The sequence below is a fragment of the Canis lupus genome, chromosome 22 (assembly GCF_011100685.1).
Source record: "Canis lupus familiaris isolate Mischka breed German Shepherd chromosome 22, alternate assembly UU_Cfam_GSD_1.0, whole genome shotgun sequence".
Lineage (NCBI taxonomy): Eukaryota > Metazoa > Chordata > Mammalia > Carnivora > Canidae > Canis > Canis lupus.
The window spans coordinates 42,594,809-42,613,128 of NC_049243.1; positions in this window are offsets into that span (position 1 = coordinate 42,594,809).

Sequence of the window (18,320 nt, forward strand, 5' to 3'; positions counted from 1 at the left end):
TAAGCACCAAATTCAGGGTAGACCACATCTAGGAATGAGGGACAGGGATGTAAGGCGAGAGAATGTGCACTCAGGCAACTTCTAAGGTGCCTGCAATATTTGGTTTTTCAGTGTGAGTGGTGGGTACACAAGTGCTCAGTTTTTTTGGTTATTTTGGTGGGGGAGGTTATGGTTTTTTGTTTGTTTGGGGGGTTTTTGGTTTCTGGTTTTTGGTTTTCATAACTGCACTCAATTCTTGAGGTTTACATATGTACTCTATTTCACAATAAAACAAATAAGGAAAAGAAATTTAATTTAGTCACATAACTGGTGAGCACATTGCTACTAACTTTCTGATGGATTTCAAAGAATTTATTGATTAACTTTATGTCTTTCCTCAACCAATAAAGAAGTAAACATGCAAAACAGTATGTATGTTAGGGTGCAGGGTAAACCAAGAGAAGTATTAATCCTAATGTATAGGGAATTATATCTAAATTTGTCAGTACTAAATAACAATAGAGATGAGAGTTTAGAGCAGTAGTTCTTAAAATTACAAGGGATCTCAGCCAAGAAAGGGAAGAAAGAAGCTGAGAGTTGATGATACTCACTGAGGAGAAGTGTGGGAATGGTGGTGGGGAAGAGTTTGAAAAAGCCCTTCCCTCAGTTATGTTATTTCCTTTATTTATTTTTTTTAAGATTTATTTACTTATTTGAGAGAGAGAGGGCACTAGTGTACAGCTGAGGGAAAAGGACAGAGGGAGAGGGCGAGAGAGAATCTTAAGCAGGTGACCCTAGAATCCTGCTCTTTAAATAACACAGGGCTGCTGGGGTGGCTCAGTTGGTTAAGTGTCTGATTCTTGGTTTTGGCTCAGGTCATGAACTCAAGGTCATGAGGTCAAGCTCCACCTCAGATACAGAGCTCAACAGGGAGTCTACTTGAGATTCTCTTTCTCCCTCTCCCTTTGCTCCTTCCCCCACTAGTGCTCTCCCTCTCTCAAATAAACAAATAAATCTTTAAAAGATAAAAAAACAAAAAAATAAAGAATGAGATTCTCCTCTTCCTCCTCTCCTTCACCCCCACCGTCTCCCCCTAAGCCCTCTATAATGGCATAAATATTTAGACATTTACATTTTTTTCTTTCTTTCTTTCTTTCTTTCTTTCTTTCTTTCTTTCTTTCTTTCTTTCTTTCTTTCTTTCTTTCATCACATTTATTCACACCTTGAATATTTACTGAGCACCTACAATGTGCCAGGCATCAACTTTCCCAATAAAGCAGTGAACAAAATGCACAAAAACCCCAAATTCAAAAGCATCTACATAAAGCAGAAGCCACTTATCTGATAGGATTAATCCATGGTTTGGTCTGTTAATGGAAAAACACATTTATTTGTTTTCAGTTAAAATACTATAGGTTTAAACATACACATAGACATTGACAAATCTTTAGCTATACATCTAGTCCTCTGAGTATTTATACAATGAATTAGATATAAAAATGTGCTATCAATTATAAACAATAGGAAGGGCACAGAGATATACTCATTACCTCCATGTGATAGGAGTACATATCTGGATTGGAAATACAGACAAGTCTTAGGAAATAAGCTCTCTTATCCCAGCCTTATTGCAAGAATTAGATTTTATGTCCTGGGTTGCCTGGGTGGCTCAGGGCATGATCCTGAGATCCAGGATCTGGGACTGAGTCCTGCATAAGGCTCCCTGTGGGGAGCCTGGTTCTCCCTCTGTGTCTCCTCCTCTTTCTTTCTGTCTGTGTCTCTCATGAATAAATAAATAATTTTTTTTAAAAAAAGATCCCAACATCCTTCTCTGGCATAAGACCACCAACAGTTATAGGCCAGAGGAAGAGGCACTGTCAGATATGCAGGCAAATGTGTAGGTTCCCAGACTTTGAAAGTGAGCTGAGTAAACTGTAATAGTTCCTGGTTTCCCATTGTGTTTTAGGAGGGAAAAGTAGGGAAGGAAGGCTATTAGTTTTTCCCTTTACACCAGAATATTCATTCCAGCGTGTGGCCAAATGTATACATCCACAGAATATTCCACTCCTCTTCCATTCCCTCTGGTTTCGCCTGATCTATCTATTGAGGTGGTCACTTTGGGAAAGGACATGCAAAAGGCCTGACCTCACACGTGTCAGACACAATAGCACTTGCTAAGAAGCATCAGGACTTTCTGTGGGCAGATTTGAAACCATTTCCCTAAAAAAACAAATAAATAAATAAAAAATTGGCAGATCAATGATACAAGTTATTCTATCAAAGGATTGAATTTTGAATTTAAAATAAAGTACCAAAAATAGGTTCATAGAGCACACCCATTAAAAAAAAAAAAGAGCCAAAGTAGAGATGACAGCAAAAGTGTGGCTAGTGTGTCCTTTACTAGAGAGGCAGCAAAATGGAGAGCTTTGGAGGACCGATTTCATAGCCCACTGCTAGAGCGTGAATCTTGGCTTCACAGCTTACTGTGTGACTTCAGAGAAGTTACTTAACCTCTATGCCTCAGTTTCCTCATCTATAAAACAGAAACCATAACAATACTAGGAACTGCCTCAAGAAATTTTAATGAGGATTAAATTAGTTGGTACTTGTGAAACACCTATAAAAATGTAGGTGGTATGTGAATATTTGATAGTGATTCTTCAAATGTTATTCTTCAAGAAACGCTGTGTAGTGATAGTGAATGAAATGTTTAAGCATCTGTTACCTAATTGCCAAGGTTGTTTCTGTTTTGTTTTCTTTTGTTTTGGTATTAGCATTAGGGGTAGTTCTTTCTTTATTCCCAGGAGAACTATAAACAATCTTAAATACTGATTGAACCAGGAGAAAGCCTCAATTATTAATCTAGCCTTCATTCAGTCTGATTTTTCCATTGATTTCTAATGAGATTCTTATCTCAGAATGGAAATCATTGGTAAGTGTTATGTTTGAGTATAGTTGTTTTACATATGAATGGTGCAATACTCTTTATCAACAGCGCCCACAACGGAACTGTGGCTGTGTGGGACTTAAGAGAGATGTCTCCTCAGCCCTAAAGCTTACTGATGCACATACTGAAGATATAATTACAGTTTGATTCTCTCCCCTCTCCTTACTATAGGTAGGCCAACAGAGCTTGGAATGAATCAAAAACATATTATCTATTGACGATCACTATACTCAGCCTTTTTTTTTAAAACAAGACTGATCATTTTCCTTCTTCCATGAGCATTCAAAGCTGTGCAAAATCCCCTTCATGTTTCTATTTTTGTAGACTGTAGAACAATAGTTAATCAAACTTTGTCAAGATAAACATGAAAGGGTCCACCTGCTTGGATCATTCCCATGAGCCCATATACATATTTTTTATATAATTCAGCATAAATAAGATAGGTAAAATAGGTCATGTATAATTCCAAGCAAACTGATAGCTCTGCTTCCCTTCTTTCTAATGTTATGTACCAACTCAAAAAAAAAAAAAAAAAACTCTAACTAAGGGTGTTTAGAGTATCCAAAATTTTATTTTGCCAATTAAGAACATCCATCATCTTAATTTTTTAAAACAAGTCAATTTTAACACAAAATAAAATGGATATGTTTAAGAGTAAATAGTCCTTAATATAGGATGTATTTAGGATTTTTAAAATACGTACATTGTCCTTATTTCCTCATTTCATATGGGTCAGTGAATCTTGTATTATCTCTTGAGAAACCAGAAGACATTACTCTAGATCATGTTATCGGTAAATATAGTTGTCTTAGTCCATTCAGGCTATTATAAGAAAAATACCCTAGACTGGGTGGCTTAAACAACAAACATTTATTTGTCACAATAGATTCAATAACCAGTAAGAGCCCTCTTCCTGGTTCATAGATGGTCATCTACATGGTGGAAGGGCAAGGATGCTCTCTGAAGTCTGTTCTTATAAGGGTACTATTCCCACTCATGAGGACTCCCTCGGGATCTAATCACCGTCTCACTGGGATTTCAACATATGAATTTGGGGACACACATTCAGTTTTATAACAGCAGTTTAAGCACAAGTCCCATATACAATGAGCGCTCCATTTTTATCCCTTCAATCTGACAGGTACCTGGGTTTACAAACTGACTTCAATTTCAGGAAATATTGCAAGGAATTAGTTACTGGTTTATAAACCTAAGTCAATCTAACTCCCTTTTAAAACATCACATACTACAAACAAATTTGCTAAATGCTACAATAATCAGTGTTTTACATTACACACTTTGAATTAGGTTTCATAAAAATTGTGGCATGTAAATGAGCAACTTGATACCAATAGTGTGCATTAATACACAAACAAATGCAACATGGTTAACTTGCATTCTAATTGTTTTAACATTACTTACTTAAAACACATTAACATAAAATACCTCAGTGTGCATTTTACATTGAAATCTCTATACAGTTTAAAGATCTTTTCTTCAAATATAGTTTCACTGATCAGAATTTTATTGATTAAATCGTGTCCTTCCCAAATGAATCATATCCCAATGTATCTTCTGAGATTTCTAATATCGGTTTCAGTAAAAAGGAAAAAAATCGTAAAACATTAGCAAAATAACATGAGAATCTTTATAGATTTTTGGCTTATTTTCTTCGTAATCCTTTATAGTTTTTACCACATCTGAATTAACAGCATTTTTTGGAAAATCATATTGTCTGCAGGGAGTCTTTCTAAAGCATTCAACCTAATTTTCCTAGAAACAACCATTTCCCTTCCAATTCTTATTTCATTAGTTTATGCAACATTTAATGCCATTACATAATTATAATAACAACTAGAATAAATTGGTTTAGAAACAAACAAAACTGATTTTTGGCAAGCCCCAACACTGACTGGTGGGAGCAGAAAGGTAGAACTCAAACTAGACGGAAGCCTGTTAGCTCTAGTGAATACTCTGTGGCTTTGGGTCAGTATGTTTTACAGAAGAAGGACAGAGTTTTGATTAATGTATTGAAATGAGAAAACATGTTCTTTTTTGTCATTTAATGTCATTACCTTCTAGAAAAGTTAATCACAAATAGAATACCAATGTTTTAGCATTGCCACATCATTAAGAGACACAGAGAAAATTGTAATAATGGTATTCTTTACAAATACATTTTTGTAAAGATTTATTTATTTATTTGAGAGAGAGAGAGAGCATGTGAGCTAGCAGGGTGGGGGGGCAAAGGGAGAGGGAGAGAGAGAATCTCAAACAGACTCCCCACTGAGCATGGACTTGAGCCATGTTGATATCATGAACTTGAGATCATGACCTGAGCCAAAGTCATGAGTCCAACATTTAACCGACTGAGCCATCCAGAAGCTCCACAAATACGATTTTAAAAACAAAATTGTATTGGAGTATCTTGGCTTAAAGCAAAGAAACTCTAGTCTGGGACAGCAATATTAGATCTACACTGTCCCCTACTCAAATTTGCAGTCTGACCATAAATAAACCATGATATAGACAAACTTTGTTTCATCTGTTTTTCCATCCATATATTCTCTTTAAAAAGCCATTATTTTTTATCACCCTTCTCATTTACTACTTCCTTAAATCCCCTAATAAATATTTTTAGATGCTTCCTAGCTAGTTGAATGCCCTTAATTTTTACACTCAAAGTTTTCCTCTTCAAAGTTCTCCCACATCAGGGGTGCCCGGGTGGCTCAGCCAATTGTCCAACTCTTGGTTTGGCTCAGGTCATGATCTCAGGGTCATGATCTCAGGGTTGTGAGATCAAGACCCACATGGGGCTCCATAGTCAGCCAGGAGTCTGCTTGAAATTTTCTTCCTCTCCTCTCCCTTTGCCCCTTCCCCTGCTAGTGCATGCACTCACTCTCTCTCTCACATCAAGTAAATAAATACATTTTTTTTAAAAAGTTCTCCCACATTAAAATTTAGCTAATTCATATTTCAGTTCTTCAGATTCTGTCCTTGATAGGTTAATAGTTAATGAGGTATATCAACGTGAATATATTAATGTAGTTTATAACTTGAAGACCTAACAATACACGAGTCAGTGTGCTACCCTGTAAAGATAGCATATGGGTTTTAATAGGAATCTTATGGAGATAATCTCTCACCCAAAAAGATGTGATTAATGGTAAGTATTTTAATAGGTGCTATGGAAGACTTAGGAACTGGGAAAGTATTTGTGGTAATATATTTTCACCTCCTTTAAAAATTATTACTAAGGAAGGTACCTAAATCATTGTTAACCTTAAGGCTGACTTAATTCCTTGCACCAAAGATACATGTAAAATTATCTCTACCAAAGAAGCAGGGTGAATTCACAAGCTGCATCTAAACTCAAAAGCACCTTTATTTTATTTTGATCCAGAAAGTTAGTCTGTGTGTGTATGTGTGTGTATTTTTGGCATACTTATTAAAGTATAAGTTTTCAATGGAAAAGAAGCATGCTATATATAATTTCTAGAGGAGTACTGATCTCATTTTAGGTTCAGCCAAAGAAGCCATTCTTAATAGAATAGCTGGAGTCACACCTTTTTTAACAGGCACCCAGTCAACTATAACCCACAAGCCACTGGCACCATGTTTCCCCCCAAAATTAGAAGCAAATATTGAAACAAACAAATCCCAAGAGCTGTAAAACCCTCCACTCTTTGACAGTTTGACTGAAACTCTTCCTCACCCCTCTCCCTGCCCCATAAATCAAGGGTAGGAATCCTTCAGCCTCAGGCCATGCCAGTTCATGGCAAGTACAGTTAAATATTTGTCATCCCACTTATTCAATAATTCTCAAGCACTTCTGAAGCTTGCTATTTTCTTCCTTTGGCCTCAAGTTACTTTAACTGCAATTTTAATCTAAGAAAAAAGTATTTCCACAAATTTTGACTGAGGCAATGTCACTTATATCATTTTATCATTTTATATCACTTTATCAGTTTATCATTACCCCTTTAAAGTAGAATTATTGTTTAAAGTTCTTTTCAATTATAGTTATTTTAAATTACCTATTACAGCTTTTTACAATATCAATTTTGTTTTTTTAAATATTTGTCATTTGTTCTTTTCTGTCAAAAGGATCTAATTTAACAAACATACCCAAAATATGCCATGTGTCTGTTTATACAGGCTTTCTGGATCAAAATAAAATAAACGGGTTTTTTTTCTACTTTGAAGTGTAATTCCTGAATTTGCCCTGCTTCTTCAGTGAGATGGTTGTGTTATCTTCTATGCAAGGAATTAGGAGTCAGCCCTAATGATGCGGTGCCTTCTAAAGGATGCTTCTGAACTTAGTCTCTACAGTTTTGAACTCTTAGAGAAAGATTATATGTTTCTGTCAGTCTTAGTTACTAAAGAAAATTATAAAACTGACATTTTCCAAAGCCTCTTTCAAAATATATTGACACTGTGGTTGATGGGTTTGTAAGCAAGATTTGTAAAGATAGCTGATTATGTACACAGTTCGTTTTAGAAAACTATTTAAGGTTTTTGAATAGTAAAAGGAGTATATTTCTTTTTTAAAAAATTGTATTTATTTACTTCAGAGAGAGAGAGAGAGCACATGAGCGGCAGGGAGGGAAGAGCAGACTCCCTGCTGAGTGTGAGACCATTACAGGCTGGATCCTATGACCACCCCCCCCCCCCCGCCCCACCCGGAGACTATGACCTGAGCTGAACCAAGAGTCAGTTGTTTAATCAACTGAGCCACCTAGATGCCCCAAAAGTAGTATATTTCTAAAAATATTTAATTAGAGGGTCTACCAATACAAGGAGGCAAGTTAAAAAGTTCGGTTGATCCAGGTTTCTTATTCTATCAAGGTAGGCCTGTCTCTGATTGTTTCATCGAGTAAAATTAATCCTTGGAAAATCAGAGAATCACAGACAAAGGGACAATGGTGGATATAATTATGCCAGTTAACAGATATTTCCATTTTTCTGTACCTACCATGAATAATAAAAAAACAAATATTTCCCAGAATGAAGCTAAAATCTTAGAAATGGTAGTCTTTTTCTTTCATGCACACACCTACAACATTAAAATGAATTGAAATGAAGAAGATTTAACTTTATTTTTTATTTTTTTAAAGATTTTATTTATTTATTCATGAGAGACAGAGAGAGAGAGAGAGAGAGAGAGAGAGAGAAAGAGAGAGAGGCAAAGACAGGCAGAGGAAGAAGCAGGCTCCATGCAGGGAGCCTGATATGGGACTCCATCCTGGGTCTCCAGGATCACACCCTGGGCCAAAGGCGGCGCTAAACCCCTGAGCCACCCGGGCTGTCTGAAGATTTAACTTTAGAAGAAGATTTAGAATTTTTTATTTCTGTTATTGTTTTTCTCCTTTGTGCCCTGCCAGGTTGGCAGAGCAAGGGGTGCAAAGGTGCAAAGGATGCTGGGGAGACTTTGAATAAAACCAAATTGGAATTAAGGAAAAGATGGATCAAAGAACCATAATCCTTGGGTTATGAAGAAACTAAAAAAAGATGTCTGCCCTTATAAGCCTTATAATCAAGTAGGGAGACCCAGAAATAAACAATAAACATAATAAGTAAATTAAAGTGGATGCTTTAAGATGATGAGTGCTTAAAAAAAGTAAAGCAAGGAAAAGATTGGGGGGATTTGCAGCTTTAAATGCATTCTACAAAGAACAAAGTAAAACAACACTTAACTCCAATTCTTGGAGTGGAGGTGGAGGGTTTAGGAGATAAGTCCTGGAAAAAGAACCTTAGGAGAATTTTGGGTGAGCCCTTACTCGTAAATAAATAAGGAGAGAAATAATCATTCCCTTTCCTCTCCCCTGCTTTCCCTTCACCCATTCAGCAAACACTGGCAACTCTCTTAACCTAGTTCTCTGTACAAACAATACTGAAATGGTACTGGCATATCAGTGAAGATCCACTTCTTGTATACTTATTTTGAAAATGTATAGACACATACAAAGAATCCCTGTATCTAGCATCTTCTCACTGCAAGGCATTGTGCTGGCTTTTTTCCCACACAATACTTGTACACATGTCCATTCTAAGGGTAGTCTTGAAAACAAGCTCTCTGTGTTATAGATTTCTGTATGTTACTCAAGAATTATTTGTTGACTGACTAAATGAATTCATTCATTCATTCATTCATTCATTCATTCATTACTAGACACTGGATTTGGCCCATCAAATTAAAAAAAACAACAACTTTTTCTATCATGCTCCAAAAGAGACAACATCAATTTCAATTCATAGCAAATGTATCAAGTTAGAGGCAATTTACAGTTATTTTTCATTCTCATGAATCTTAAACCAAAGAGAAAAGACTTGGAAGAAAGTAAGGCTCTCCTCTTTCTACTAATTGCATGACTATATTCAAATGTATTACTCAGCTTGCTTTATGAACATACAACCTACCTGGTTTTTTCTATCTAACATATATGTGTGTATGTAGAAGATTCTACTATATAGAGAGAATTTCAGGTACTTTGGCAGTAAAATGGCAATTTTTATGGTAAAAAAATTACTATAGTTTTTTCAATTATAATTTACTCATAAAATAGAATGTGTTGAGAAGCTGGCTCAGTAGATATAATAATATAATTTGGTATGTTTATGACAATAAGAAGAACCTAGATGTTGGCAAATAATCTTTTCATAAATATGTTTTGTTATATTATTGTTAGGTAATAATAACAGCTAAATAGTTATTGAGTCAGTGTGTATCATTTATAACTGTCCACAATTTACATGTATTATCTCATTTAATTCTTAAAAACAACCAGATAAAATAGATATTATTTATATTCTTCTCTTAAAGATGAAAAAATTGGTAGGTACAAGGGTATTCATGATTTCAGGCCAGTAAATAGAGCAGTTGAGACTCCCAGATGAGTTTTTATTTCTCTAAATTTCATTCTTTAATCAGTTTATGTTGTTTCTACTTTAATAGATAGCTATGCAAATACCATATGTTTTATGGGACACCTGAGAAGATCATGAGATACCTTTGAGACTTCAGGAGAAGTCAAAAGGGATAATCTATGTAAATTATACTCTCAATCTTTATTGTTTAAAATTGGCAATATGAGAATAATTCTTGTCTTTCATTTTTCTAGCAGTCAGAACAATAGCAACTTTGCATTCATTGAATCTGATGCAACTGAAAAAGTAAGATTTTTATAAAGTACATGTTTATGATGTATTGTTTTACTACTTATTATTTATTACTACATTTGTTATTATTTCTTTCGAGACCAGACGAGATCGGCTGCGTTCAGAGTGGTATGGCCATAGACAGCCTTTATTATTTCTTTTAAAGATTTACCACAAGAGAATTTGGTGCTTTGGAAATGTTCAGATTTAAATTATTTAATTTTCCTCATTACACTCAAATTGACTAATTCCAAATGACTAGTAATCTCATGTGAAATTAGCAATACTTTTCGACCTAGTTTGGCAGTTTTTAGGTAACAAAGACATATTCCTAACAAGTCAAAACGAACATGAAAAAAATATGGAGTGTTTTAAATCTCTAAATCTCTGAACCTAGTTTAGCTGATATTGTTTGAATGTACTCTATAACAGATCAAATATGACAGTACACTTATGAAGTTCTGCTCCTGAAAAGATTAAAAGACATTAAGGAGGGTCCGCCTCCAGGATCAGAATGGGCAGTGCACACCCGAGGGAGCTCTGCAAAAGACGACCTTCATGGTTTGTCTTAGAATCCACTCATTAAAAAAAAAAAAAATAAAAAATAAAAAAAAAAAAAAAAAAAAAGAATCCACTCATTTTGGGACTCCCTGGTGGCTCAGCGGTTTAGTGTCTGCCTTTGGCCCAGGGCCTGATACTGGAGTCCCAGGATCAAGTCCCACATCAGGCTCCCTGCATGGAGCCTGTTTCTTCCTCTGCCTGTGTCTCTGCCTCTGTGTGTGTGTGTGTGTGTGTGTGTGTGTGTCTCATGAATAAATAAATAGAAATCTTAAAAAAATAAAATAAGAGTTTTAAAAAAAAAATAATCCACTCATTTTCCATTTCTTAATGGCTCTGTCACTCTAACCTTTATTTACCAGTTTTCCTGTTGATTCAGGACTTCTAGTGATTAGTATACTCCCTTCAAAGGAAATATTGAAGAAACTCCCAGTTGGTACAGAATTTTGTCTCTGTATCAGTTTTACTAGGCAGTGTGATGATTACTGGTACTTTGCGTTGACTTGTTTCTGGCTGAGTTCTCACCTGTTTTCCAAAGTTTCACAGGGAACCCAGGCTTTTCTTTGGGGTTGGGGGGGAGGATGGAGAGTCTCTTCTAATCCTAATATCTTATTTGCATTTCCCATGCCCCAATTTTATAAGCTCGATAGCATATTCACTTATAATGATCATTTGAATATTCTTTCTTTGTTAAAGGTTTATTTATATAAGAAAGCGAGCGAGCAAGGGGAGGGGAAGAGGGAGAGAATTGTCAAGAAGACTCCTCACTGAGTGCGGAACACAATTTGGGGCTTGATCTCACAACCCATGAAATCATGACCTGAGCTGAAACCAATGTCAGACACTCAACCAACTGAGCACACAGGTGCCCTTCATTTGAATGTTCTGATGCAGACAAATCCAAACAGGGTTAACATCATTAGTAGTATCAGCTTCCCAAGTTAGAGAAAGTGATCATAAACCCTCATTAGCCCATACATATGAATGAATCATTATTATATTGATGATCTATTCAGCTGGTTAATAGTCAAATACAATATACTACAATCTGTTAAATCTCTTTTAGAGTTCCAGTCAAAAGTTGGTCTACTAGAAACTTATTTTTATTCTACCCCTACTTTGGTTTTGTGTCCAGAACACATGATACAGTATAGAGTCCACAGGAAATTGGATCTGTCAACCTATCGAGCCCATTGCTGACTTACCCCCACTTGCCCACTTGTAAAGAATTAATTTTGATATCAGAAAATGATATCTAATGACTCCTGGATGGCAGAAGCAAGCAGTATCTAATTCTTTTTAAGGCAGAGAACTTTTGCCTGGGGGCCACAGGTTCTTTGGGAATCACTGGGCTATCCCAGAAAATGTGTCTTCCTAAGATCCATTCATGATTCCAGTGTCAGATTCAGTGCCTCACCTATGTTTCTCTGATCCTGAGTCAGCTGATTAAATCCTGGTATCCTCTCCTGTTTGCCTCTTGCTCTCTCCTCATCATTTTGATTACAGTCCCCTCACATCCACCATTATCAATGTTTCATCCAGTGGTCCCAACCCACTTCCAAATTCATAACTTAAAAGCTTGACAATCTTGACAGATTCTAGTATCTAGTATCAATTCTCCATTGTTTCTTAATGCTGATCCTTTCCTTTTTTTAAAAAAAGATTTTATGTATTTATTCATGAGAGACACACAGAGAGAGAGAGAGAGAGAGAGAGAGAGAGAGAGTTAGAGACATAGGCAGAGGGAGAAGCAGGTCCCTGCGGGGAGCCTGATGTGGGACTTGATCCCGGAACCCCGAGATCACACCCAGAGCCAAAGGCAGATGCTCAACCACTGAGCCACCGAGGCATTCCAATGCTGGTCCCTTCCTATCTCTAAGATCTTAGTGGTTCCTACCAAGGCTTCAACTAAGTCCCTTTGTTTAAATGTAAATAAAACCAAAATGAGTCTGTCTCCCTTTTCAGGTAGAATTATAAGACTTATTTATTAAATATGTCTCTAAGGATACACTCATAAGATGGATATTGCATTCATGATTCTGCAGAAAGGACTTTCACATTCATTGATCAGTTCAACAATTTTTTGAGCACATACTCAATGGTAATTATTTTAGATGAACATACATTAGACTTCATAATAGTTCATTCTTTTTGCCTATTAGGCGTTAATCTTTCTTGAACACTAGGTATTGGCATTACCAACTGCTACAGCTAATGTTAGATATGTGGATATAAACATTGCTCATTAAAACAGTCGTCTCACCCAGATAACAGAAGATGTTAGTCATCTCTTAAACATCTAATATTGAAAAAGGGAATTCTCTTAGCTAATGCTAGAGTTGTAAGAGCCAACTCTCCTGGCTCATATTAGGCATTAATAGCTTCTTAAATATTATCTATGAGTGATTTATCCATTCTGTCCCCAATTCCTTAATTGCAACTGGCTCGTCCGTATGCAATCATTTAGACAATACACAAAAGCCAGCCACAGACAATATGCAGGTATTTAACACATCATCTTTCTATGGATCTCAATACCTGCTTTTCTGTTTGCCTTGGGTTCTTAACACTGATTCCTTTCTCCCTGTTGTTGACATTGCTGTCCGTATTGTTGCTTTTGAAATTGAGTGATAATCTACATAGAACAAAGGGTATAGAATACACTAATCATAAGTGTCTAACAATGACTTTTTTTTTTACACCCAAATAACTACCACTCCTTAGGTCAAAAAATAGAATATTTCTAGCATCAACATTTCTAGGTTATTTTCCATCCACCATTCCTATCCCCTGAGCTCTGTCTTCCTCATTTTGATAGCCTGCGTGGACTTTTATGGCTCATAAACTTCAGCTTCCGTCATCCCTTTCTATCTTGACTTGGCTTTAAATGCTCTCTTGGATTAGTTTAACTTGGAGCTATCAACAACAGCTACCATCACCTCCCAGCCAGAGAAGAACAATTTGCTCTAAAATATTTCACAAGCAAATTTTAGCACTGAGCACATCTAATTATGTACGGCTAATCTAACAGCATTTACTTTTAAATTTATACCTACATACTTTGGGGAGATTTTTATAAACAAATATTTGTGTCAGACATAGCTGGTCTTCCTACCACCAACAATGCTATCATGCACATAGTCTCAGAAAACAAAGAAGATCATTCACATTCTCAAGGAGGATTTCTGAGGCTTGGGTGGGTACTGATTTCTCTTTGGACAATTGTAGTGTACAGCCCATACTCACTCTGTAATGTTTTTAATTGGCCCTTACACTTTTATCATTTCAGACAGAAATTTCATCTTTTGCTCCAATTCAGTTTTGGTTTTACCTGGTCAAAACTTCGTAATATACTCCCTTGTTTTAGACACTGTTATATGAAAAATAAACCAATACATTGAAATTTACTGCCTGTGTATGGAAATGGCTTAAGTAACTGGCATTTAGGAGAACAAAAGTGCATTGATTTGCAAGATTTTCCAAAAATGTATCCCCTTTATTGGAAGTCTCACTGAAATAATACTTCTGTGTTTTTATAACGGTATCAGTTCCTCTATTGGTTAGGTACTTACAGAAATAAAGCAGTTGAACCATCATAAACCTTCAATCTGAACAGATTCTCATATATTCACATTAAAGTGACTTCAGAAAGCAAATTATGTATATATAATTATAATTCCTATAACCAATTACAATTTCCATAACATTAAAATAATTCCTTATCACTTTGATATACATAGAAAGTATTAGGCCTGAATGTTAAGTACTCAAGTGTAGTTACGTGAAATAATATGACAGTTGTGAAATCTGTGTTATTCTAACCAATCTTGAAGAGGTTAATTGTATAATCAATATCAGAAGTTGATTCTGGAACTATGAGCTACCAAAGCGGACCTAGACGATCGGCTGAATCAACTTGTTTAATTATAAATTAAGGTTAAATCTATATTTGAAAGCCAGAAATATATAATAAAACAAAACAATAAACAAAACAGAACCTAAGAAGCTTTTGGGAAATTAAACAAAATTTATTGAAAGCATTAGCACTCGGTAATTACTCCTACCAGGGATCTGTTTGTTGTCTGTCTTGCATTATTTTCAAAATATTATAGATGACCCAGATAATCTTTGTGTATCCCTTTCTCACGGCTAAATGATTGAGAAAAAACCATTGAACTTACATATAAATGTGTCTGCAACAGAGAATTTTTTTCAAATACAATACATATTTGGAATGATCTTCCATTGCTAAGTAGATTTCTTAAATTAAACTGCAACTCCAGATAGCAAATATACACACCTCGCAAGTTTCCAATATGCCTTGTAAGTGAAAGTTGTTACAGTTAATGTATATAGGTTTTTCAACATTATTTCTGAAGTTATTGTCTATTTTAAAAAATTTTTATGCCCATAACTCTTTGGTGAAGGATTTGAAATACACTGGGTGGGTTTCTTACAGTTTCTCCGAGTGTATTAGCTATCCACATATGTAATATGGATGGACACATGCAAAAGCGCCTATCAAAATTAACCAGCTAAATGTACTGATTAGTCAAATGCTTTTATCTAATACAAGGACTAAGTACCAGAGATTGTCAGCTCTGACATAGCATAAACCTGACCTGGGAATTTAAAAAAAAAAAAAAAAAAAAAGAAAAAGAAAGAAAGAAAATTAAGAAAAGAAAAACGATGTTCAGGTTCCACTTCTGACCAATTAAATTGGAATATTTGCAATTAAGGGCCAGGTATTTGTATGTTTTAAAAGCTCTATGGATGATTGTAAAGCACAGCCAGGTAAAGAGCTACTGAATTAAGTTAAAAACAAGAAATAAAAAATAAGATACTTCGAATTTTGATGTTATATATATGAGTGAAGTGAAAAATGAGTGAAATACTTTACTATAATTTACTATGATACATCATCTTTAAATGTTTAATTAAAAATATATTAAATTGTTTTCTAAAGCTTACAATTTTACATATATTGCTAAACATCAATGCACACCAAATTTCTTTAAGAGTAGAGATTATCTCTTTATTGTGACAAATAGTACCTAGTATATCTACTTTTCTTAAGTAATAATCAGTTATTTCTATTTGGTTCTACAGAGTACCACAGTGACAATTTCAAGGATACAAAAAAAAAAAAAAAAAAGGAACTTTCTTCAAGTTGCTTCTTTATTCAAAACCACATACATTCATTTTTCCCTCCATAATTTGTATTTTCTTAATTTCGAAATCATAGATGAAACCATCAGGTTAAATGATTGTGGTCTTTGTGTTCACTATAAATTAATTGTCATTAATAGCACCTTGTAATGCTATTTGTAGCAAATAATCCACGTATTCATGTTATATGCAACTATGAAATAACACACACAGAGTGCAGATGTTCTAAGTTCTTAGGAAATAAAATAACCTGACATCAGTGGGATTATTTTATTAGACATTGGAAGGAACAAATAAAAGCCTGAAGACCTGAATCTTTTGGCTTATTTGTGAAATATTAAGATAATCAGTAGTATGCTATAATTCTTGAACTTTTCATAAGCACAGGCTCTGTCTTATTCCTTATTAAAACCTTGATCAGTACCAGAGAATACCGAGTACCTAATAGATGATTGCTATTTTGGACTGAATGCCTTTAAAGTCTTCAATATAAAACATAATTAATATGATAAGACTAGACTACGTATGTTCAGACATTTACAAATATATACTGTAAAAAATCCCAAACATCATCATTAAGTTAGTATCATTGATCACTGTTTGCCATATTGTGAAAGAAGAGTTCAAATGTTCTTGATTTATAACCTGCTAATTTTCTAAGGTCAAAGCAATATTTAGATATAACTTCTTTTCCCTTAAAATTCAAATACTGTAAGAAAATAACAAATTACTATAGGAATACATATTAAAAATGTCACATTGCTAAAAGATGAAATATCTTTAATTGCAAAATCCAATTAACGGACTATCTCCAAATTAATATTTAGACTATATAGATATACAGGTTTAAAATAACGGATAGCTGTATGTGTCTTAGATTCCTGCATCATTCTTGAGTTTTCACATCTCTCATGTGAATGAGATTATGGATTCATTAGTCTCTTAAAATCCTATAATTATGATACAGAACAAGAACATTTAAACTGAATTTATCTTTAAAAAATTCAATACAGTAAGTCAATTGATACTGACATAGTCAAATACCATAAGATAGGGAATAAAATTCTGAATGTTATTAATAAGATCAGAACTTTTTACATGTTCTCAAGTCATATCATCTAGAAGACTGAAGCGTCTGGGTAAAAAATACAAATTGTTTCTCTACTACTGGTTATATATAATGTAAACAGTTAATGCAAATATTCTCATGCTGAAATGAGCTTTTCATTTCATCTGAAAAGTTCTGGATTGTGTAAAGCAGTACCGTGTGTTTTAGCTAACTTGAGAAAGCTGTGTGTCTACTCTGGCATTTCAGATAGCTTTGTTTTTACATTCCTTGGTTGCAGAAGGCATTTGTTAGTGGTCCAGAAGTGTTTTCTGATCTTTAAAATCATAATCACAAAATCTTTACTTTTGTGATAAAGTACACCTAGCTGTGGCCCTAGGTGTGGCCCCTGAAATGAGAAGGGTGAGTTTCAAGTTAGTTAGTAGTGACTTAAAAAAAAAAAAAATAATAATAATAGTACCAAGTTGGGTAATCGTTAAATTCACTAGGATTGAAAAGTTTTCAATTATTCTAATCACACCCATAATTTGTTTCTTAATTTTGAAAGGAAGTGTGAGTGAGCCCCTTAAAAATAAAATGCAATCTACTAATTGTGAAACTTTCTGGGATTTCCAAGTAAGTTGGTTTAAATGAATTTACATCTTCCAAAATTCTGATTACTGTAAAAACGTGTAACTTAAGAATTAAAGTTCTCAAACTGTAATCACAGAAAACAGTCACCTGTATGTTAGCCTTCCACAGAAACATTGTTAGATGCCTAAAAGCAGCTCTTTAAAAATAGCAGTATTGCAGTGATGACTTTAATTGGAAAGAAACTGTGTGATAACTCTCTCCTGCTAAGAAACCTGTGTATAGGTGGGATTTCCCATGATTCAGAGTGTAATGAACACTCAAAAGCACCCCTCCTCCCAGCCATTCTAACTTAAAGCAGAAAATGAAGTTTTAAAGAAAAAAAAGGAATTGACTTATCAGTCAATGCTGGTCAAAAGTAATGTAAATACAAACTTTAAAGAAAACTAGCAATCCGCTTTCTCCTTTGAAAGTCTCATAAATGACTATCGTAGAAAGACTACTAGTGTAAATATCGTGAAATTTCAGATCTGGCCACCTATTTTGACTTGTAAAAGCAAAAATAAAAAAAAAAGTCTAGAAAAATAGGTCTTTTATGTAAAGGAGTAGCAAATGGAAGAGTTGATCCTTTACTTTCTAGATCTCTAGTTTGACAATTGAATTTGCTCAAGCAGAGCAGGACAAGGGGAGTCAGAGAGACAGTAGATACTGGCAGTACCATCAAGATTGGGCTGCCGACGATTTTAACCTTTGGACATCACAGACACCTTCTGGTAATATGGTTTTTACAGTTGACTTGTAAAATCACGGAACAGTGGTGTGTGCTTTCCACTAAGTACTCACTGGATTGTCTAAAACCGATTTAAAATTACT